This window comes from Haliotis rufescens, unplaced genomic scaffold, assembly GCF_023055435.1.
Source record: "Haliotis rufescens isolate VD_foot unplaced genomic scaffold, xgHalRufe1.0.p SCAF_1, whole genome shotgun sequence".
Taxonomy (NCBI): domain Eukaryota; kingdom Metazoa; phylum Mollusca; class Gastropoda; order Lepetellida; family Haliotidae; genus Haliotis; species Haliotis rufescens.
The window spans coordinates 83,880,953-83,907,319 of NW_025963779.1; the positions used below are offsets into that span (position 1 = coordinate 83,880,953).

The 26,367-nt window shown below is 41.9% G+C and overlaps 1 protein-coding gene across 1 annotated transcript in view; it reads right to left on the minus strand.

The window, feature by feature from the left end:
* LOC124136927 (repulsive guidance molecule A-like) overlaps positions 1-26,367 on the minus strand; it is a 64,917-nt gene that overhangs the window by 37,457 nt on the left and 1,093 nt on the right. The gene's annotated exons all lie outside the window — the stretch shown is intronic.

Here is a 26,367-nt window from a genome sequence, read left to right on the forward strand (position 1 = left end):
TAAGCGTTCGCTGGTCACGCCGAAGACCCGGGTTCGATTCCTCACATGGATACAACGTGTGAAGTCTATTTCTGGTGTCCCCCGCCGTGATATTGCTGGAATATTGCTAAATTCGGCGCAAAACCTCACTCACACGTCATCTGCCTCTAAGTGTCTCTGTACAACAAGAGATGCTGACACTGCCACGTCATCTGTTTCTAGGTGTCTCTGTACAACAAGAGATGCTGACACTGCCACGTCATCTGCTTCTAGGTATCATTGTACAACAAGTGATGCTAACACTGCCACGTCATCTGCATCTTGGTGTCTCTGTACAATAAGTGATGCTAACACTGCCACGTCATCTGTTTCTAGGTGTCTTTGTACAACAAGTGATGCTGACACTGCCACGTCATCTGCTTCTAGGTGTCTCTATACAACAAGTGATGGTGACACTGCCACGTCATCAGTTTCTAGGTGTCTCTGTACAACAAGAGATGCTGACACTGCCACGTCATCTGCTTCTAGGTGTCTCTGTACAACAAGTGATGCTGACACTGTCACGTCATCTGCTTCTAGGTGTCTCTGTACAACAAGAGATGCTGACACTGTCACGTCATCTGCTTCTAGGTGTCTCTGTACAACACGTGATGCTAACACTGCCACGTCATCTGTTTCTAGGTGTCTCTGTACAACAATAGATGCTGACACTGTCACATCATCTGTTTCTATGTGTCTCTGTACAACAAGAGATGCTGAAACTGTCACATCATCTGTTTCTAGGTGTCTCTGTACAACAAGAGATGCTGACACTGTCACGTCATCTGCTTCTAGGTGTCTCTGTACAACACGTGATGCTAACACTGCCACGTCATCTGTTTCTATGTGTCTCTGTACAACAAGTGATGCTGACACTGTCACATCATCTGTTTCTAGGTGTCTCTGTACAACAAGAGATGCTGACACTGTCACATCATCTGTTTCTAGGTGTCTCTGTATAACACGTGTTGCTAACACTGCCACGTCATCTGTTTCTATGTGTCTCTGTACAACACGTGATGCTAACACTGCCACGTCATCTGCATCTCGGTGTCTCTGTACAACAAGCGATGCTGACACTGTCACGTCATCTGTTTCTATGTGTCTCTGTACAACACGTGATGGTGACACTGCCACGTCATCTGCTTCTAGGTGTCTCTATACAACAAGTGATGCTGACACTGCCATGTCATCTGTTTCTAGGTGTCTTTGTACAACAAGTGATGCTGACACTGCCACGTCATCTGCTTCTAGGTGTCTCTATACAACAAGTGATGGTGACACTGCCACGTCATCAGTTTCTAGATGTCTCTGTACAACAAGAGATGCTGACACTGCCACGTCATCTGCTTCTAGGTGTCTCTGTACAACAAGTGATGCTGACACTGTCATGTCATCTGCTTCTAGGTGTCTCTGTACAACAAGAGATGCTGACACTGTCACGTCATCTGCTTCTAGGTGTCTCTGTACAACACGTGATGCTAACACTGCCACGTCATCTGTTTCTAGGTGTCTCTGTACAACAATAGATGCTGACACTGTCACATCATCTGTTTCTAGGTGTCTCTGTACAACAAGAGATGCTGAAACTCTCACATCATCTGTTTCTAGGTGTCTCTGTACAACAAGAGATGCTGACACTGTCACGTCATCTGCTTCTAGGTGTCTCTGTACAACACGTGATGCTAACACTGCCACGTCATCTGTTTCTAGGTGTCTCTGTACAACAAGTGATGCTGACACTGTCACATCATCTGTTTCTATGTGTCTCTGTACAACAAGAGATGCTGACACTGTCACATCATCTGTTTCTAGGTGTCTCTGTACAACACGTGTTGCTAACACTGCCACGTCATCTGTTTCTATGTGTCTCTGTACAACACGTGATGCTAACACTGCCACGTCATCTGCATCTTGGTGTCTCTGTACAACAAGCGATGCTGACACTGTCACGTCATCTGTTTCTATGTGTCTCTGTACAACACGTGATGGTGACACTGCCACGTCATCTGCTTCTAGGTGTCTCTATACAACAAGTGATGCTGACACTGCCACGTCATCTGTTTCTAGGTGTCTCTGTACAACACGTGTTGCTAACACTGCCACGTCATCTGTTTCTATGTGTCTCTGTACAACACGTGATGGTGACACTGCCACGTCATCTGTTTCTATGTGTCTCTGTACAACACGTGATGGTGACACTGCCACGTCATCTGCTTCTAGGTGTCTCTGTACAACAAGTGATGCTGACACTGCCACGTCATCTGTTTCTAGGTGTCTCTGTACAACACGTGTTGCTAACACTGCCACGTCATCTGTTTCTATGTGTCTCTGTACAACACGTGATGGTGACACTGCCACGTCATCTGCTTCTATGTGTCTCTGTACAACACGTGATGCTAACACTGCCACGTCATCAGCTTCAGGTGTTTCTGTACAACAAGTGATGCTAACACTGCCACGTCATCTGTTTCTAGGTGTCTCTATACAACAAGTGATGCTGACACTGCCAAGTCATCAGCTCCTAGGTGTCTCTATACAACAAGTAATGCTGACACTGCCACGTCATCTGTTTCTAGGTGTCTCTGTACAACAAGTGATGCTGACACTGCCACGTCATCTGTAGCTAGGTGTCTCTGTACAACAAGAGATGCTGACACTGCCACGTCATCTTTTTCTAGGTGTCCCTGTACAACAAGTGATGCTGACACTGCCACGTCATCGGCTTCTATGTGTTTCTTTGCAGTGCAATGGATGCTGACTGTGTCGCGGACCATATATTTTTTCAGAAATAATTTCTTGCATAATTATGATGTATTCTCATTAAATCAGATCTTTAACACAGAGTTAAGATCAGTTTTAAATGAGATTGAATTATTATGCAAATTTAAAGCTAGAACGTTCCTCCTTTCACATCAGGAGGATACTTTTCATGAAACTAAAACCACCAAACAATATTTTGATGTTGTTAGAAACGGATATCTGATGAAGTCATTTTGAAGAAAACATTTACGTGCACTACGCCATGTTTCTCCACTGCGCGGCGTAATAACGTTTGGTCATTATATCACAGCCTGACAACTGTGTCGAGTCAATTGATATGCGATAAAGTATGTAGAGTTTAATACCGGACACATGTGTCACCCTATCCAAGAATGGAATGTCACCTAACAAACAGACCTAATTAACGACGACGACACGACAGAATGTTCCGTCGCTGACATGCGGGACGCAGTGCCCTCTGTGAAACAATAGACAACCCGACGGAGAAACCTGACACAGTGCGGTGATGATCGGATGTCAGTGTCACTGTCTTCTCCCTACCCCTAACGAGCCACGTAATCGAAAACATGCATACACAATACATCGGAATGCGAATAAATCCTATACGAAAGGTAATCGCCAAATGTTTATCAGACATACTAGTCGATAAATAGCGTGCGTGACATGATACGGGTTACTATATCCCCGGGGTGTCATCCGCTGTCCACCTGTGTTCGAGTGGTATGACAGCTATGTCGGAATGAGATAGGGCTATTTAAGCTGTCCGCCTATGCAGGAATAACGTGAGAGTCTGCGTGTAGATCTTTATTACAAAGATGCTTCTCTGATCGATGTTCCGTCATTAAAAACGCTATTTATCTATATATGATTGACTTTTGTTGCCATTATTGTAGTTTTATGACATAATTCTCCTCTTTAAGTCCCCTGGCACTTTGATGGCATTGTGGTCTTTAATGGTTCTCTATTTAGTGAGTGAGTGAGTGATTATGGTTTTAAGCCGCTTTTAGCAATATTCCAGCAATATCACGGCGGGGGACACCAGAAATGGGTTTCACACATTGTACCCATGTCGGGAATCGAACCCGGGTCTTCGGCGTGACGAGCGAACGCTTTAACCACCAGGCTACCCGACCGCCCCGGTTCTCTATTTAGACACATAGTGGAAGCTTTCAGTGCACGATGTCACCACAGTGGCGCTTTACTTCCTGCAGTATCGCTACATCTCAGTTGACAATAAGCACCCTTTTTCCCTGCTTGTCGCGAGATCTACGAGGATCAGGTGGTTACAGTGTCTGTGTGACCTGATTGTATGTCATCGTGAACAGATGCTCATTCCATCAACCACTAGTCTGGCTGGTCCAGCCTTAATACTTTACATGGTGTGGATATAGCTGGAATATCGCTGAATTCGGCGTACAACAACATCTTATCACCATTCCCACAATACAACAGTGCCTGATAACGTTATGACACACGAGTAAACTGTAGATGTCAGACGGTTTGTTTGTTTGTTTGTTTGTTTGTTTGTTGTTTAACGCCGCACTCAAAAATAATCCAGCTATATGACGGCGGTCTGTAAAAAATCGAGTCTTAACCAGGGAATCCAGTGATTGACATCATGAGCATCGATCCTCGCAATTGGGATACGATGACATGCATCAACCAAGTCAGCGAGCCTGACCACCAGATCCCGTTAGCCGCCTCTTACGACAAGCATAGTCGCCTTTTACGGCAAGCATGGGTTGCTGAAGACCTATTCTACCCCGGATCTTCACGGGTACTGTACACACTGAAGCCTGACCACCCGACCCCGTTAGTCATCAAATTTACAAAGTCTAATACAAACATATCACTGCTCATGCTCCCTTAGTCTGTCATACAGACCCTGAAACAAATATATCCTACAGCCCATGCAAGTCTATAATGTTTGGCAAGTCTAGATCAATGAAGGTCTCTGGGCTCCTTTTTATTATATTTTAAAACTATAATTTAACAACTGTTTTTTCTGTTAAATATGTTCATTTCAGAGACTAGATGTTAGTCTTATGCTCCCCCAACCACGAGAGATTGTCCAAAATGCCAATCACACCTGTTTCCTCCTGTTGCGTGGTTCGGGGTTTTGCACAAGGAAGGGTAATGCTGTCCTGTTAGTCAGGTACATAACGGCACACGCACTGCCACTCGCTGGGTGACAATGTAGCACAGATGGCGTAGTGATACATTCCGACCGATCATCCCAGTGATAATGAGACCGGACCACCTACTGCGAAATATATTGCTCGTGACGCGAGACAAACTAGCGCGTGCAGCGTGCTCGTGTGATAATGTGGAAGCTGGTAGCATTGAACATCCGGGCTATCGTGACCTTAGATAGCCCCGGATGATGATTGGGGTCAGGGCAGACCCTATCTGCCATCTTATCGGAAGGGTATCGGAATAGTGTCAGTGAAAACGAAAGCAGATTGCTTCTTGATTTTGACATTTCTGTATGTATGAGATCTCAGTAGATTCTCAAAGTGTTGGCGGTTCACGTCATACTGTATTCTAGTACGGTTCGCAGGAATGGAAGGATCTTGTTTTGCAATAATACTGTCATCGGGTCAGAAGGGCGTTGTCAGCAGGTCAGAGCTTCTCACCCAATGCATAGCCTGCTACAAGGCAGCGTCAAACAACTAGAAACAAACACACCTGGTGCCTAGCACGTATAAGAGGAAGTACGTTTGCATCACAAACATATTGTATTCCCCTGACAAATCTTCAGTCTGGTCAATATTGGCCTGCTGTCTAATGGACTGTGGAAGGCACCAGTCTGTCTTACAGACCCTGATACAAATATATCAGCCCATGCAAGTCTATAATGTTTGGCAAGTCTAGATTTCTGCAGTATCTGAAAATGAAGAGAGTCTCTGGGATCCTTTTTATTATTTTTTTATTAAGATAATTTAACAACTTTTTTACTCTACGATATGTTGATTTCAGAGACTTGATGTTAGTCTAGCACCAGCCGTAAACACCATAGAGCTATGCGGTGGAAGAGCTCAGACAGGGGCTATAACATTACTTGGGATCTCATTCTTTCTGAGTGAGTGAGTGAGTGAGTTGGGTTTAACGCCGCTTTTAACAGTATTCCAGTAATATCGCGGCGTGTCAGCTTAATGTGGGAGGAAAGCCCGAAGTGATGCAGGTCACAGACGTTTACCACTTCGGTGAAACCCACGGGCACGGGTATGGTGCTGACAAACCTAGAAACATAATCGGGGCGAACCAGGATTCGAACCCACAATCATAGATTTCTGGCGTGCCCAAGGGACGCAACTCTGCACAGCGAATCGCGGCGCCTTAGACGACTGGGCCACCCGTGCCCCCCATTCTTTCTGAAATTTTCATAGGCGTAACTGGTTATGTCCTTCAGCGATGCTAACATCGACATAGCTTACTTCTATATGGTGTTCAGTGCGTCTTCGAAGTGATGCATGTCATCTGGAGACAGTATCCCAGTCAACATGTCAGCGGTAGAAGCTTATGTATGGCACCAATAATGCACGGAAACAACAAATACACCAAGGAGTAACTACCACACATACAAAGTCATTACGGAGTTGAATAAGTAGTACGGACCAGACAAACCGTTGATTGCAATGAGTGAGTGAGTTGGGTTTAACGCCGTTTTTAACATTATTCCAGTTATATCACGGCGTGTCAGCTTAATGTAGGAGGAAAGCCCGAAGTGATGCAGATCTCAGACGTTCACCACTTCGGCGAAACCCACGAGCACGGGTATAGTGCTGACAAACCTAGAAACATAATCGGGGCGAACCCGGATTCGAACCATAATCAAAGGTTTCGGGCGTGCCCAAGGGACGCAACTCTGCACAGAGAATCGCGGCGTCTTAGACGACTGGGCCACCCGTGCCCCCTGATTGCAATGAACAGTGTCGGGTACACAAAATTAGCCAGATCGCACATCGGAATTATCTGATCTCCACGTGTCAAGCATGGCACCCCCGTGTACATCCGGGTAACAATAGGTCTTCAGCAACACATGCTTGTCGTAAGAGGCGACTAATGAGATCGGCTGACTTGGTTGATGCACGTCATCGTATCCCAATTCGATGCTCATGATGTCAATCACTGGATTGTCTGGTCCAGAATAGATTATTCACAGGCCGCAGTCACATATTACTGAGTGCGGTGTTAAACAACAAACAAACAAACAAACGAATAACCAAACAAATCAAGCATAGGATACTGAGAACGGGATAACCACAGGGTTATCAAGATTCACATCAATGAAAGGTTAACAGCGGAAGACTGTACGCAGTTTGCTTTGATTGTGGTTGAGTTTCATATCAACGAAATCTAGGAGTTAACGAGGATATGGGCGTATCTAGTGCGGACTATGTCTCGAACTCCGGCTAAATCGAAATGTTCCTTACGTCTCCAAACATTGAGCTGTCGGAAGCTTCCCGAAAAATTAGATGGCGCGGACTGCATCGGTGCCGAAAGACCATTCATTGCCACCCAGAGGGCTTTGAATAAACCCATGTCTGTGGGGTCCTGCAGTCCTTTCCCATCTATACATGACAGCGAGAGTGGCTGTTGTGTGAAGCCACATGCGGCAATAATCCAGGCACAACAAGACGGACCAGGCAAATCAGTGGTTGATAGCATGAACATCGGAACCTGACACGCGATCATCAAGGTCACATATTGTTACCACCGTATGCTCTTCAGACGACACTTACGAAGGATGGATTGATAAGGGGACGTGCACAACAATGCCGAGACAATGCTTAGCCCACATTACACGAACATAGTCATTTGCTCAAGATTTTTTTGGAATGATGGATACTTCTCCGATGAATAGATATTTGCATAGATATTTCCCGAGGATCAATCACTGTATACAACAATGGATTTTGAAGCACACCGCAAGTGACGTTATACGCAAGGGGAAGATGTCATCCCGCCGGCAATACACTAAACAGCGCTTATCTCACGCTGAAAGGTCAGCACATCATGCACGTTCAAACCGAGCACACAAAGCCGACCAATCACACGTCACTTTCCAATCTCATGTCGGTATCCCTCCGCGCTGTAATCAATCTGATCTCCCAAGCGGCCGTGATTACTCAAATGCGATTACCTTCCTCGGAACTTTATTTCTCACTTGGGATAAGACCCGAAGCAGCCGATACACTCATTTACAAATACTCTGTCAAAGAGCGCGTTGGGTATGATGTAGCTTCCAGCGACAACTTTATTACTTACAACCTGGGGATAATTGATGTCGGTTTGAGAGTAACGCAGGTCAGACCGATGACAGCTTACAACTAAAGTGGCGAAATTTATTCATTAGATAGTTAGGAGGTGTCCTTGGGAGCAACCTGGCTTCATTGACGGCCGAACATTAAAAGCGGTGCTGAGGAGTTTGTGATCACATGGCAGTTTATTGGGCACAAAAGTCGCGCTTATATGCATAACTTTGCACAAATGGTTAAGAAAACACAGACATTAAGTCATGCACAAAGAGATATGTTATTTCATCTTAGGTAATTCACGAAATGGAATCAGTACTGACGCGATCCGGAAAAGTGGGAATCTAAATTGGTGTTAGCGCTCGTCAAATGCATGGATTACCAGAATGATATTAACCGGTACGGGTATAGGTCAGTGGTACAACGTCCCTGAAGGGATCCTGGGGGGTGGGTTCAACCCCCCAACTTGCCCCTGAGTATTTCTGTGTCAGCACCATGCCCGTTCTCCTGGGTGTAAGTGCTAAACATCCAGGTTTACAGAAATGCTGTTGAATTATAAATTGTCAATGCAAGAGAATAACCAGCCTTGATTTCCTGCCAAAACAGATTCCACTTGGCGTAAAGGGCAAATATCAGTGAACATTATACGAATGGACCACTGAAAATCAGTGATGACGCCAGGTGTTCGCGAAAAGGGTAAGCATGTTATTGTCCTATCGGTAGCACCGCCGTTCACACAATTTCCTAAAACATTAAATGTTCGTGTAATGTTTGCATAAAAAGTAAGTTTTTATTGCCTGACGCACTACATCAGTACTTCTGCCATGCGACGTCAGCCTGTAAACAAACCAGACAATCAGTGGTCGATGAACCAGAAAATCCAGGGCAGTGAGAGTATCATCGCTGATTTTGTTGAAACCAATAAAACGGTATGTTTATTTTGAATTACGTCTTCTGTGAACAAGTGCAGAGATCTGCAGATTCTAAGTAAAGAAAACGTTAAAAAATATATTCGTTTTGCAACACAGTGGGGCTCAGTTTATATATCAAATTACAATTGACCGTCTAGTGGATATTTATCTATCCTAGATATACTATCTATATTTATTTATTCTAGTGAATAATCAGAGAGGAATCTAGGATTGACCGTCTGCCCGGGGAGCGGTTTGTCGGGGGTTCGACCTCCGCCCGCGTCATACTTAAGACGTTCAAAGATAAGGTACTTCTGGTTCTGCACGCACGCACGCACGCACTCACTCTCTCTCACACACACACACACACACGCACGCACGCACACACACACACACACACACACACACACACACACACACACACACACACACACACACACACACACACAAACATTGCGCTGATCAAACCAGTAGCTTGATACACATTGCACTGATCAAACAAATAGCTTGATACAAATTGCACTGTTCAAACAAATAGCTTGATACAAATTGCACCGATCAAACACATAGCTTGATACAAATTGCGCTGATCAAACCAGTAGCTTGATACAAATTGCACTGTTCAAACACATAGCTTGATACAAATTGCACTGATCAAACAAATAGCTTGATACAAATTGCACTGTTCAAACAAATAGCTTGATACAAATTGCACCGATCAAACACATAGCTTGATACAAATTGCACTGTTCAAACACATAGCTTGATACAAATTGCACTGTTCAAACACATAGCTTGATACACATTGCACCGATCAAACTAGTAGCATACCTGCAATCTCAAGTCTGTCACGACAATACCTTCAAGCCAACAGACCCGTGAGGATCCGGGGTTGAATCGGTCTTCAGCAACCCATTCTTGTCGTGAAAGGCGACTATGCGTGTTGTAAGAGGCGACTAACGGGATCGGGTGGTGATGCTCCCTTGGTTGATGCATGTCATCGTATTCCAATTGCGTGGATCGATGCTCATGATGTCAAACACTGGATTGTCTGGTCCCGCCTCGATTATTTAAAGACCGCCGTCGTATAGCTGGAATATTGCTGAGTGCGACGTTAAACAATAAAGATACAAACAAACTAACATAGCACGATGTTGTGTGACGTTATGTGTGACATGCGTGTGACGTGTTGTGCGACGAGTGTGTCGTGTTGTGTGACGTGATATATGACGTGTTGTGTGACGTGTTGCGTGACGTGATGTATGACGAGTTGTGTGACGTGTTTTGTTTGGGAAATTTGTATTTCTCTATACATATGTCGTCCATTCTGTACCTGATTCATCTTGTACCTAATGCACCTCTTCTGTGCCAGGACATACACGCCTCAATAGTACGAGCCAGAGTCATTGATAGCATCTATGTGTATTTAGGGGATAAGAATTTTAGAAAAGAAGTAGGCATCATCATGGGCACAAATGTGCTCCCTTTATTGATGCTGATCTATTTTTATGCAAATGAATCGGAATTTCTGCTCGGGTTGACAAAGTAAAAAAAGAAGGGAATTTGGCCCCTTAAGCTTCAGGTATATCGATGATCTGAAAACGTTCAATAATGGTCAAATAGTCAATGCTGAACCATATTCCAGCAGCTCCACCCTCTTCCAACTTTTGAGGTGTAATCGTGCATGCTCATTCTTCCCAGATTTCAAAGAGCGTCATACGACTCTTGCTCAAAAGTTGTTTGATCAGGGTTACAACAATCAAGGTCTCTGCAAAGCTTTTATGGAAATATATAAAGTGTCAGATGTAAGAGAATAACCAGTCTAGATTATCCGCCGAAACAGATTATAATCATAAAAAATTTATAAAGGTAAAAATAGCTGTGAACATTATAAGAATTGACCACTGAAAATCAGTGATGACACCAGGTGTTCGCGAAAGAAGACACGTGGATGACATTTCCAAATTTGACGCATTAGGGACAAAAGTCAATTCCCTAGTTTGACTTGTACCATACATTCCAGTGTTTTATTCAGGTAAACAATTGACTTGCCTTTCCATTTGTTTGTTACGAGTATCACCGGTGGGGCAGAATACGCTCACATTTTCGCGAACACCTCGTATCATCACTATTTGATAGTGATTCATAAATACATGATCATGATATAGTCGGAATGGCACGTTGGACTTTCCTTTAGTAGATTTCTTAAAATAATGAAAATGGTTTTATTTACTATAATGGTTAATGAATTCTTCAATGCCACGTACAGTGAAAGCCCCGTAGAGTGAAAGTTTGTCTAACGTCTACCGTTTTGTAGTTAGGGGGGTTAGTGAAAATAGCGTATTATAACTGAAGGATTGTACTTGAACTTTTCTATCAAAGTAATGTGACACGACATCACTCGAAAGTCAGAGGGACAAGAGTGGATCACTACATCGGGTAGAACCGTCGTTGACAGGTTTCGGCGTCTGACTAGCGGGCGTACAACTACAGGGTTGTATATGTTACAGTCAATGTGTAAAATCAGTCAATTCCTAAAACGACTGAAAGTTTCACTTAGGCAATTTATAAAACGCCAAAATATTTCAGTCCTTTTATAAATAGTTTCCCGTCAGATAGCCTAAAAGTTATTAAGAATCTCAAAAGGGCTGCAAAACATCACAATATACTAATTATGTTAGGATTTGTAGCCAAAAAATATAAAATGTATGCATTGACTTTCGTATTCTTTTTATCATAATATTTTTAGTCACATGTTTGGAATTCGTTATCATGATATATTAAATGGAAAAATAATTGTATTTAGTCGGTTTGTAAATTGCCAAAGTTTCAGTCAATTTACACACACACACATATATATATATATATATATATATATATATGTGTGTGTGTGTGTGTGTGTGTGTGTGTGTGTGTGTGTATGTATATATGTGTGTATATATATATATATATATATATATATATATATATATATATATATGCTCTTGAAAATCATTATATATTTTGGCTCTTGGAAATCACCAAAAATAGAAAATACAAATAAGATACAAAAGTCCAAATATGAGCTGTATAATTATACTCAACCAGTTTCACGGATGTGAGTTTGAAACAATATATATATAAATATATCAAACATGAGGACCACAGAACAGACCAGGTATCACTCGTGCATTTGTGTCGACATTTTATACGATACCAGGAGATACGTTTATCTGTACATATATCAAGTTGCCACAGAAAGAACACCTGCGTCAAATTACAATGCGGGATCAGACTATAGCCACACTATAATCACGCGGATCGCCTGCCACAGCACGAACAACACTGTATCGTTCTTCAATCAATCACATCGATTCATACTGAGTACAAAATTAAATTGAAGGTGAAAAATCCTGGAGAGAGGTTAATGCTGTTCGACAAAGTTGAATATTTCTCATCTAGTTTTGACAAGATGACTTGGTTTGTTGTTTAATGGTTTGTGAAAGAGTCATTTAGATAAATATGATAAGTTATAATGTATTGATATTCAGTAGTTATCTGTGATATGAAGGGAGAGGCCATAATGGCCACGTTTACCATGGTTCTGAGGTGTTAAGTTGTAGTATTACTAATGTATATGTCACACATGCTGCAATAACACACACACACACACACATTCACACACGCCCATACACTCATTCACACACACACACACACTTATTCACACACACTCATTCACTCACACACACGCACACACTCATTCACTCACACTCACACGCACACACACTCATTCACTCACACCCACACACTCGTTCACTCACACCCACACACTCACACACTCGTTCACTCACACGCACACACTCGCACGCACACACACACACACATTCACACACGCCCATACACTCATTCACACACACACACACACACTTATTCACACACACTCATTCACACACACACACACGCACACACTCATTCACTCACACACTCGCACGCACACACACGCACACTCATTCACTCACACCCACACACTCGTTCACTCACACCCACACACTCGTTCACTCACACGCACACACTCACACACTCACTCACACACACACACACACACACACACACACACACACACACACACACACACACACACACACACACACACACACACACACACACACACAGGGAACATGAAAGGGTTCTGTATTCACCAGTGTTTACATATTTTAACCTGTACCCGATGTGTTTGGTTAACTTCAGATTGCAAGTCCGAATAATGAGTAAATTAAGCACGAGTATCGTATCCCTTCCCTCTAAACTTGTAAAGAACCGGGCAGGATGTAACTTAAACTTTTTACAACGTTTAACTTATAAACAACTTCCTGTATTGTGAACACCACGAGATTCGAATAAACGCCATTTCTCAAAACGATTGTAAGCTTCAATATGACAGCTGCTTGATGTTTTTAGGCAAGATTTATTTAAAGCTATGTAAATTAGTACGTTAAAACAGTGAAGAACGGCACATATAACACATCCACTGACATGTACGTCATCCCTTGTCTGAAATATACGTCAAGTTCTACAATGACAACATAGTCTGACATCTTTCAGCAAACATATTTTTGAATGTGATGACCTTGCGAAATCTTCTTCTGTATGTAAACATAAATATTTTTTTTAAATGTTTAACCTGAACTATCTTCGTAAAAGGCGTCGGAGTTAAAGGCCTACATGGCAATGTTTGGCCCGAATCCACCAGACAAATATCTCTACAAACGTATCGTCTCGTAAAAACGATATTCACTCGTTTATGTTGCAGCTGTTGTTTAATAGCTTGTGTTTCAATTACCTAAGACATGTGTGATCCCATGATATTGGCTACACACGACGCTAGTGGAACCCTATACCCCATACAGGTGTATGTAATAACGCTGTCAATGTGCACCCTGGCCATGAACAGGGACTATAAAAGTTGGACCGTCACGAAAGGAAATTAGCTGGCTTTCATGCCCAGTACTCAAAGATCCATGTGCGAAAATATTCGTAGAATATTTCATATTTCAGTCCATGTAAAGTTTTAAAAAACCCAAAGGTTTTCACTTTTCATACAAACAGGGATTGTATTGGTTCGTTCTGGTCAGTGAAACAATCACTGAAATGTTCATTCGTGCAAATCCATATTTTCTATAAAATCCCGAAAATTTGAAAATGAAGTTAACATATCGAAATGGCATGTTCAAATCATATTAAAACTAGAAATACAGTGGGTTGTCTGTTTATCTTTAAGTCACAAAAGGACTAGCACATGGCAATTTCTTTATTGTGACTAATACTAATATTTAAGTTAGATGTATTTGCTAAATCTAATCGAAAAAACTACATGATTGTCCAATTAATAACGATTAACAGGGATATACCTGCCCCTCCCTGTATAGAACATGTACGTTCCCTGTCGAACATGAAAATAATTCACAAAGGTGTTTAAGTGCAACGCTTTTCTTTCTAACGATAATCCAACCATGAAATGTATAAATATGACAAATAATTGTTGTACAAGAGGTACTTGACGATATGTGTCTCGGGACCTAAATTACAGGTACGCTAGGGAGAACCAGGTAAACACTCTCGCACACCTGTCAGGTGTTCCCGCGTTCTTGATTAACCCCATTGTGATATGCTCTATCCTACTTATGTATACCCTCATCCACAACCATCGTTTTCACATCTTTCCGTCCCGACTGAGCGAATGTCGCTCCACACAGCCGTCCGACTGTTTGAGATACGTCAACGATGAACGTTGTTGTGAAGTGTGGCTGTTTGGTTTTATAAGGGATGTACGTTTGTTAGTGAAAGATGTTCAGGGATGACAACGGGATCGCTCGTCTGTAAAGGATTTAAAAAGTGTAAACCAATAAATTGTGTAACTGTTTGATTCAGAGTTGCTATAGATACTCAGCTCCCGTTTATATCGCCAATGAATTTCTATTGAGGAGTTCTAGGTTGTTGAAAGCACGTGTTACGGAACGCTGGCCACAGCAGTGCTGATTAAAAAAGCTATTTATGTTAAATTGACTGAAGATGTCGGTGAGGGATCTATCTTATAAATAGTCGCATAATAACGATTATTCGTTACAACTTTGGTTTTGTCATCAACTGGGCTCCCTTTGAATACAAGCAATATGAAGGAGCACCCATGTGCTTCCTATGGTAGTGAATTGTAAGGCTCGCTCTAGCCACACGGCTCAAGTCATCCGCGTTGATGTATTAAAATAGGAGTATAGGATGCAAGACTATTGACATGTCTGTTCATAGAACCAGTTTTATACGCTTTCAAAGATTGACCCCTTAAATAATAAGTCACACATCTCTCTTAGCTGTATCTTACCCAAACGCTTCAAATATGTTTTAAGTGTCTCATATGGTTTCAAAGCAATCATATCATATCGCTTAATATCAAATAGGATTTCATATCATATCAGTCACAGGCAGGGTGGTTTGTACGCCTGCACTAAAAGTATCAAGGTAAAATCAGATCAAGTATTTCGGCACGAAATGTAGAAATTGATGTTAGCTCTTCTTGGGTCGAATAGAAACATTTTCATATTCCCGAATTAATAATATTATTTTCCGAACAATAAATACATATTAATGCGGAATATAAAAAAATTTGTCCTATATATGACACAAGCGTTCGCGTCGGCCTAATATGTCACAGAACCTGTACAGGTGATACAATCACGGCTACCTGTCGCGCTCGGCGTTATAATCAGCACACACCTGTTGAGCTTGCCGCGTTGATTGACAAACCCAGGTAAGACTGATAGCGCACGACAGCGGAGCTCCTCTCGCCTGCTCGCTACTTGTATATCCTATATTAAACTACTTGGGCGAGAGTACTTTGATCCTCGGGCGCATTCCTGTCATACAGGCAGAGATAAGGCGTCTCTATCGTCACCCACGATAAGGCGACTCTACCCTCACCCCCTCGACAGAGGACACCGTGGGTGGGGGACAGGTTTTAAGGCGGGAAATATTTATATTTCATACCCAAATATTTCCAGTATTATGAAAATGTTATAGGTCTCCTGTGTCCCACCACCTCGAGGGTTTTTTCACACTTTTTTAAATGTCCCTGTCAGAAATGACATTATTATGACATCTATATGACGCCCGCTACGGGGAACTCTGCAATGAAATAACACATTGCTGACGGGGATTTGAGTTTGGGATCAGGAGCGAATAAAACGCAATCACTCAAACAGTATTCGGTTTATTTTCTCTAATAAAAAGTATGGTTCAAGTTTTGTAAAGACTTTTCAAACAACTTTGTAAAAGTAATGTTTTAATTGTTAGTTCCCTGTCCCTGTTCTGTTAAGTGTACATATTACAGATATATGAGAATTACTTAAATTCGAAAAAGGACATTTAATACGACGTTTTCCCCTCGTTTTCACGGGTTAGCGTGTAAGAATAGTGAATTTTTCGATGTAGCTGGATGTCACTTTGCGAAATATATTTGAATGAGTTTTATAACCTGTCGAAATCTTGTCGAACCCTGTTCTTCAGGACGCCTTGTCAAACCTGTTTTTAAAATTTGTTTTAAAGTTAACGGTATATTGTAGTAATCAGATACACTTTCACTGCCAGCTTCCGTTTCCCGAGAGAAGTACTGTGAGTCATATACCAACAATATATTCATGAACACAACACTTTCAAATCTCGGCGGTATACGAACCTCTTTATCGGCGGCCCTTCACGCTACCACCTGTGCTAGCGAGACTACTGTCGTCACAATTGTAACTTTTTACCAAGTCACCATTAACTAAGCTTGGTTTATTTATGCATTTTATGTAACTATTGCACTGGTGGAATATATGTTATACAATTGCCTGTGAATCTGATTTGCACATATAATCTCAATTTCAATATATATATATATATAAATTCTAAACATGTTTAAACTCTAATTCAAAACATTTTAAGATTATGGGGATGTTGTGTTTTAATGGTGTTCAGGTTGTGAGATGATAGCTAATTTCATGTGTTTACACCATAACGTCTTCAGATAGGACACATGAAATGTGTTTTCCATTTGGGATTTGAACACATTCCTAAACAGATTTAGATCTAAACATACCTCTGTGTGTTTACATTCTAAACACATTTTACAGATCGCTGCTTAAGAAGAGATACGCCTTAACTACATCTGAATGTGGAACTATTTGTTCCGTAAGGTCAATCACTGTTGTGTTTACATGTACTGAATAATTCGTGTTTGTGGTGTCGATATATCATTCTTGTTTATCATGCGATCAGTCATTGTCCTTCCAGAAGTATTTTTCAACAAACTCCCCTAAAAATATACATACCTTCTTCCCACGAAACCAAACAACGTCAATTATGAAAAATATAAGAATTCTGGTGACGACAACCCCGCTTCAGTTTTAAATGTTACAATCGTCCCTGTATAAATCACAGGAAACCTCAAATCAGTATAACGCTCACTAAAAAACATTAACCTACAAGTCACAAAAATGCGCTCTCTTAAACCATTTATCATTAATCATGCAGCCGTCATAGTTTTAAAACACATCCATACTACATGGCCGTGCATTAACTTGGTAGAAGGGATATATGTTTCTGTAAAAGTAAAACTATTTGTAGCCACCCTTGATGATTTATCATTACAATCTCGAGAAACAATATTAGGGGCAAGCAAACAATCACCCCATAAACACCTATGGGAAAATTTATTACCTGGAGTGCCTACAGGTTGAATAAATGGCAGTTTTGTGTGCCACAGGTGAGAAACTCGAGATTACCTGGGCCCAGGTGTATCACCTGGATTTGCACCTGTGATCAATGCTTACCTGACGATTATTAATTGCAAATACAGGGTAAACTCGGGTTGTGTAGATCGAGTGATAAGAGACCAGCAAACAAACCCTTCCGCGAAAGCCCCCAGCTTGTACTGTATGATGACCAAGTTTAAACTGTATGACATGAAGGTAAAAAAATGTTGAATAAATTTGTAACTTTTTTTAATTCAAGTATGCTGGTGTACAATAGTGGAGAAGATCATGCTATTGGAATATGCGGTTATGCTGAATACATGTTAGTGTAAAGGAAGACTGTAATACAATAGTAAAATCAGCCAGAGAGAGAGCGAGAGAGAGAGAGAGAGAGAGAGAGACTCACACACGCACACAAGCCCAGACACACACCCACACACTCACACCCTTACAGACTTACACACACACAGATATTTACTCACACACCCACACAAGCACACACCCACACACACACACACACTCACATACAGACTCACCCACTGACTGATATACACACTGAAACACGCACACATAGTCACACACACGCACACAAAGTCACACGCACGCACATGCACATGAGCACAGTCGCACGCACACGCACGCGCACAGACACACGCACGCATACGCACACACACTGAAACGCGCACACACAGTCATGCGCACGCACGTGTGTGTGTAAGGAAAGGGGGGTCAATAAAAGCTATTTTAGAAGTAAAAATGGCTTACTTTGGGGTTGGGTGGGTGGTGTTAACAAAATAGTGAGTGAGTGAGTTGGGTTTAACGCCGCTTTTAACAATATTCCAGTTACATCGCGGCGTGTCAGCTTAATGTGGGAGGAAAGCCCGAAGTGATGCAGGTCTCAGACGTTTACCACTTCGGTGAAACCCACGAGCACGGGTATGGTGCTGACAAACCTAGAAACATAATCGGGGCGAACCGGGATTCGAACCCACAATCATAGGTTTCTAGCGTGCCCACGGGACGCAATTCTGCACAGCGAATCGCGGCGCCTTAGACGACTGGGCCACCCGTGCCCCCGTTAACAAAATAAGCTAAGGGTCTACTTTGTAGTAATCAGACACACTTTCGTTGTCAGCTTCCTGTATGAGAGAGTACTAGTTGTCTTACAGCGACATCATATTCGTGAACACATAGATGTTTTAACCTCGGTGGGATAGGACTCTGCAACCTCTTGGTCTGTGGTCCTTCACGCTACCACCTGTGCTACGGAAACTGTTGTCGTCACGAGTGTCAGTTTTCTTGTCACCATTAACCGACTTTGGTTAAGTTGTATATTTTTCAGTAAATATTGTACAAGTTCCCTGTCGTTCCTGGTGGCATAAGTGTTGTGCAAGTGCCTGTGAATCTGATTTGCACATCTAATTTCAATATATATTACACATATTATCCATATTTGACTTATTATTAATGATATGCACTTTATTTTAATTCGAAACATTATAAAACGTGTTTAAATTGTGGGGTTAAACGTCGCGTTTAGCAATATTCTGTAAATATCACGGCGGGGACACACAGAATGGGTTTCACACATTACCCAAAGAAGGAATCGAACCCGAATCATTGACGCGAAGAGTGAACGCCTTGAGCGCTTGGCCGACCCAGCGCGCGTTCATATCTATGTCTAGGATAAACACTATACACTTATATTTCCATATCTCCAAGGAAACACATTTACACATTAATATCAATATTGATACAATCATACGGAAAAGGTGATTTTAAGTCGGTTATATTTCCATAAACACAAGTTCATGTTTTATCCTTCAAAATATCGAAACTAAAAGTCTGTGATTGTAATTCCCGTTTGCGCTATCTGATGTACAAGGCTTCACAATTGTAAATAACTCATCCGTATTCAGTGAATACACAACATCAAATGGCCATGCTACGTTTGGCGTACATAATGCATCAATATTTCACCCAAATGGCCCGTCAACACACACAACACAGGGACTCAACAACAAGAGTTCCATCAATCAAGATAAAACTCCACACTTCTCTTCAGATATTCAACATTACTTTCCTTGTTATCTTCGCATTGGCCTCTGTAAAATATTTTGACAAATTATTCCTGCGATATGAATACCCTATCAGGAGTCTATCACAACACTGCGGGGAGAACATCAGATCGCTGTATGGAGCTCGCATCACCGCTAACATGGCGACCAAGACGAGGGAGAAGTCATTTTTCTTGTAACGGTTATCTTGTTGACAGACGTTACACATTAGACGCGATATATGTGAGCTGTATGCCATGTAAATAGCCGTAAAGCCGATCTTTGTCCGTGAATAATCAACGCTCCCTAGAGACTGTGTTTATTCTCCTGTATGTCGCTGTGGCATTTTGAAGAAGGTAATATTTTATCAAAACGAGAGTGCTGAGCGTGATTCTTTGAAAATGAGATAATGAAAAACAACTTGTAAAAGCCAAATTTATGAACTTGTCTTTCAACGTTTGAAATTACGATGTGATTAGTGGAAGTGTGAAGTACATCCTGCGCTTTCAAATGCATTTAGAAATTCAGTATCACTCAATATGTGAATACAATGCTGGGCGTAAGCCAACGATATATGCCTTGCTTGGCCCCATTATACAAAGTAGTCGTACAGACCCAAGGCTGTCATAACTCTTGGACTTAGCTTGTCCTTAAAACCGGACTATGGTCACTCTTACCATGCAAGGAAAAGAGGTGAGGTGAAATTAGGTTTAACGTCGTGTGCAAGATTATTGCACTTATATAGCGACGTGTGTGTGTGTGTGTGTGTGTGTGTGTGTGTGTGTGGCTGCTTGTACTAGTCCGGACTGATGCCGATTTATAGTGCTAGCCCACTGAGATACCATGCCGCAGTTTAACATGAATACCCACTCAGAAACAGTATACTGACTCCGAGCCGACCAGTCCTTGTTTTAGCCCCTTAATGCCGAGCGCCAGACAGGGTAACAACAAGTACCATCTTTTAACGTCTTTTGGTATGACGCGGCCAGGGATCGAACCCCGGACCTTCCACTGTCCTATTTACTTGAAAGCTCAGATATTTAATATATTTTAGATGAGAGCTACCGAATATACACAAAACTAAAGTCGTATAATGTGTATTATATGGATGTTTCCAACGCTGACAACAGCCTACGTCATTTCGCCTGTTTGTGACGTTGACCTTGACACGTTTCCGCGTGCAGTTATCGCTCCTGTCAAAATCAACACTGCGCGTGTATTTCTTATTACTCGGATATCATCTAGTGAGCAGAGTGGTATTTGTAATTACTGGTGTGATACGGCGTGTTACTGCATCTCCTGGCGTATATATCACATACCGTATCGACACATGAGCGAGCGCCTCAGTCAGGAATGCTTATACAGCGCGTGCTTACTCCCGCCAATCTGCAGGTGCGAGGCGGGCATGTTTGTTTCGTGTTTCACGAATCACGCGTAGGTATGCCGACGGAAGACTCCTTATGACATTATACAACTCTCTATTATTGTTTGTTGTTCCCTGTTTAACGTGCAACTCATCAATATTCCAGTTATATGACGGCGGTATACGATAATGGGATACGATTGACATGCATCACCCACGTCAGCGAGTCTGACCACAGGATCCCGTAAGTCGTCTCTTACGACGAAAATGGGTTGCTGAAGACCTTTTCTATTAATGCACTATTCATTCTCACGCTACCTCATCGCATTCACGATCTGGGTTCGATTCCATTCATTAAAAACCCATTTTTGCTGTCCCCTGCCGTGAGGAACATTTCGAAAGTCACCGCAACGGATTAAGTCAGATGGGTTTAACGGCAAATTGAACATTATTTAATTAACAAGGTTATGCAAGCTTACTGTGGAGGTAAAACCGAAGACGGTAACCACTGTGTCAAAAGATGGTAGCACGGATATGGTTCTTGCAAACCAACGATTTTAAAATATTAGTTTAACCCTTGACCAGCGGCTCATAATACGCCGAGATAGTTCTGCACAACGAATCGCGGTTCCTCAGATCTCTTGACCACCCGTGCCCGTCACGAAACCGGAAGTGCCTTGTACAAGCCATGTTTAATGTATCCGTTCTCATTTTAAACCCACTCAACCAGTCAACAAATTAACATCGGTATCAATTTCGTGAAGGAGACTAGTACAAGATTATAGCGCACGCCTGAATAATATAACCATCCTCAGATTTAACCAACAGACAAAACTGCCGTTTAAATGGTAGTCTTTAATAAAGACGATTATTTCAGCCTTAAACAACACGCTATGGCGCTATAACAATTCAAATTGTGACATCAAAGATGGCTAGATAGGGTGTAATTCATACGGATCAAATTAACCAGTGATATCATTTCCTCGTCTAAGTAGGCGAGTGTCGTGACAACGATGCATTCGGTTACCACCAGAACATTTAAGCCAAATAGACCTGAAACAATCTCAACATTAACTGACCAAGAGTAACACGAAGTCAATATGGTTTCCTTACGGCCGAATTGCTGGTGTCTTTTGGGGTTATTGGGATTGTATATTATGAAAAAAATCACAAGAATTATGTTACAACATGTGTCCCGTAGTGTGTTCATAATAACAATGTATTTGTCTGTGGGTATGAAAACGACGCTTGGTGGTTCTCCTGAACAGAATGCTTTTTCAATCAAATACTGACCAGGGTAAATATTAGCCCCTGGTCATGAATATAGTTTTTGCTAATCCCAGACTATGGTCTTTGGTCTGTTAGCACCAACCCAGACCAAAGACCATAGTCTGGGATTAGCAAAAACTATACCTCTGGTCATGAATATAGTTGAGCTAATCCCAGACTATGGTCTTTGGTCTGTTAGCACCAACCCCGTGCTCGAGGGCAAATGAAAATGGTAAACGTCGTAGATCTGTGCCACTTGAGGCTTTCTTTCTACATTAAACTGATGGATGATCCAAAGAAACATCGTTGTCTCTTCTCAAAGAGCCGCAGTAAACGTCATTTCTCTTCTCGAAGAACAACAGTAGACGTCATTGTCTCGCCTCGTAGACCTACAGTAGACGGTATAGTCTCTTCTCGTAGAGCCACAGTAGGGCTTATAGGGCTTCAATTAACATCAGGTGACATCTACGAGAGCTTAAGCTTTCGTTATAGTCGTATCTACTACAGTACTTAAGGTCATAGACCGCCTCCGTGGTCTAGTGGTAGAGTGTCCGTTCTGTGAGCGAAACGTTCAATCCCCGGCCGCGTCATACCAAAAGACGCTTAAAGATGGTACTTGTTATCCTGCTTGGCGCTCGGCATTAAGAGGCTAAAACAAGGACTGATCGGCTCGGAGTCAGTATACTGTGTCTGAGTGAAGTATTCATGTTAAACTGCGGGGTGGTATCTCCGTGGGCTTGCACTATAAAATCGGCTTTAGTCCGGACTAGTAAAAGCAGCCACACACACATACACACTCACGTGCATGCACGTCGCTATAAAAGTGCAATAATCTTGCACGCGACGTTAAACGCCATTTCATCTCACCTCACTTAAGGTCATAACACATGTAAAATAAAAAAACGAAAAAAAAACACTTTCAAACCAACATTTCCCGATATGTTCCACAGCCCAACGACGATGACATTCAAACAGAGAGAAACGAAAGTGCAGTGAAAAAACTAGTCCTGCACCATGACTGTGGAATTTATATTTTTTAGGTATTTTATTAGGCAAGTCTAGATCAAACTAAACAAGTCTAGTTTGCTTGATTCCAACAGCAGAAGAGGAAAGATTCTTTCGAAAAATGTTTTATCATTTTAAAGACATGTTTTAATTGACGAAGTGTTAGTCTATGAAAAAACAACGTCAAAGCTATTGTTCTCACTCCACGATGTGTTGCAGGAAAGGAGTTGGGCAGATTAAGGTTGTGACAGATTGAACACCACCATAGGTCCCGGAGGCTTCCAACGGCGGCAGGAGCGACACGGGGCTGGAGTTGTGTGTCAGTCTATGGCGAACAGCCGGGTGTGGGGAAAGGTCAGTGTTAGACAATCACTTTGTAATCTACGGCAATCACACTGACACTGCTCCCTCTCATCTAAACCTTTGAACTTCTAACACTTGACTGACTGTCTCTCACAGGCCCAACTACCGTCTGGTGACATCACATTACATTATGGAGCAAGTGTTACGGGGGAGAGGGGATGGGGAAGACGACGGGGAGAGTTAATAGTCGTATGGGAGCGTAATAATCACATATACATCATTTGAAACAGTGTAAAAAAAAGTTCACTTCGGTGCAGTCATTATAAGGTGGGTTATGTCCCTTTAATTCACATCGGATGCTCTGGTTTTCAACTAAGTTAAATCGCCTGTGTATTCCGTGTTTGTCAATAGCGTTTCCATGTAATACCTGATGTCGGTAAACGTGACAAGGCTGATCTCTCGGTAATAACAAGGAACGTAAACTACAGGAGAACCATTAGCTGGAACTGGACAACTGGACTGACGCTTAGAAGAAGAAATGAAACAGGAAATATTTATTGGCAACTCTAGAGCAACAGACTCATAGTTGCATGGACAAGTCTTCCAGATTACTTTGCCGCCGCAATGTAATCAAACGGTTTTTAAATGGAAATTTATTCATTTAAAGACAAATTGTAATACATATTTGCGGAATCTACCCCAAGCAGATGGCAGAACGCAGATGTGAGCGTGAATGTAGGGAACACACAGCAACAACCTCAGAATTAACATACAAAAAAGCCATGGCGTCTCTAACATCTCGTGTATGCCAATTCAACGCGCGCCGTTAAAAATAAGATATACATCTATTTGAAATATTTTACCGCTGAGGCTAAATCGAACACGTGCAGGGTAAAAGAACATAGAACCGCTGTAAAGCTCCGAGTTTGTCTGAAAACTTCACAATATCAACTCGCCAATCACCACACATGCTGATCAGAAATTCAATCCTGTTATAATTGCATTCGCTCGTTCTTGCGAAGGGAGATAATAAATTAAGATGTTTTTTGTGGGTATATCAAAATTGCGATTAGGAAAATATAACGGAACGAAGCTTTTGAGTAGCTTGTATCAAGAGGGGGAGAAACAGAAGCGGAAATGGAGGACGGTGGGGGTAGGGGGCATGAGTGGATATAAAACTGTACGCTGATGTATTGCACAAGCTGGAGCTTTCCTACTTCCCCTCTGGGTTTTTTCTGCGCAGACGCGAAACGATAAGGCCGCGAGAGTATCGAATCGGCTGGCAGATTACAAGATTTGATAGAAAGTCCGCCCTCAGATATACGATAGGGCATGCTGAATGAACAATCCCTACTGATAGATTTGTTATATTTGGATATTTTTTCAGCCTCGTTCTGGTACCGCGAGATTTATGACGTATGACAATGGATCGTAATTCCGTCGGCGTAGCATTGTTTTACACACGAAACATCTAGATAATTGCGCGATATATTCTTTTCGGAGATGAAAGACACTGAAAGGAAGAGATAAGCTTCACATAAGGCAAAGTAGACCTGAACTCTGGTTAACGATGTAGTTGGCTTTTTACAAGCAATGAAAACTGACACCGCTTATGTTATCGTCGTTAATATGACGTCTTTATTTGCTTTTGGGATTGGCTGTTTGTAAACCTAGAAATGTCGAAAGTGACGAAAGAAGGAATACTGCGTTCGGATCCTTCTCTTTTTTGTAAATTAAAAAAAATATCTTACAAATCGTCCATTATCTTCAGTAATGTCTGAGTAGGGGGGAAAGCGGCAAGGGGGTGGATCTCACATTTAAATGTAAATGATAAAACATATGTAAAAGGTGTCTTGTACACAATACCATGTGTTTAAGCTCTGCACTAACCATTAACAACCAAAAAAGTATAACTGATTTGTTTCCGTGAATTATAAGCGACAAGTCCTGTCACTGTCACTGAATGCCATGTATTTTTAAGACAACCTATTATTTCCCACATTTTTTCATACCAGAACTCAAAACAACCAATTTACCGGGTTATCTCTGTTGTAGGAACACTTAAATTTCCAATCACTTTTACCGATATATCGACTCGACATGATCGATTTCTAAGCACAATGCACGATTAGATTTTTTTTTAGAAAATCTGCCATGCAATACTCTATTATATCAGATTACATCAAGATATTTAAAAACAACAATTGCATTAAACACATTAAACATCTTTCTATTTGGACAGATCCCCCCAGCATGGTGTACATCAGACGAATATCCAGGACATGTTTTAAGCGTGTGAAACTGTTTTGGAAAACCTAATGCATATTAATGTTTCGCCCGCTGTGGTAGTGATTCTACCTTGAGAAATGCGCACCTCTTTGTCTAGAAAGCCCATAACGTAAGTAATCCACGGACATTTTTAACAACGTAATGAAACAAAGCAGCTTGCCGTTGTGCGGGCTCATTCTTCAAAGTGCTAGAAACAGGTTTCCAGCAAAAATGTGGAAAAACAGATTGAATAATTCAGAGAAATATCACTGTGTTGTATTAGAAGGCATCGTCTGGCGTCAGCGAGGTGTAGTCGCAGTCGGAGACGGGCACGCTGACAACCGCAACGGCAGAAAACATTTAAAATTT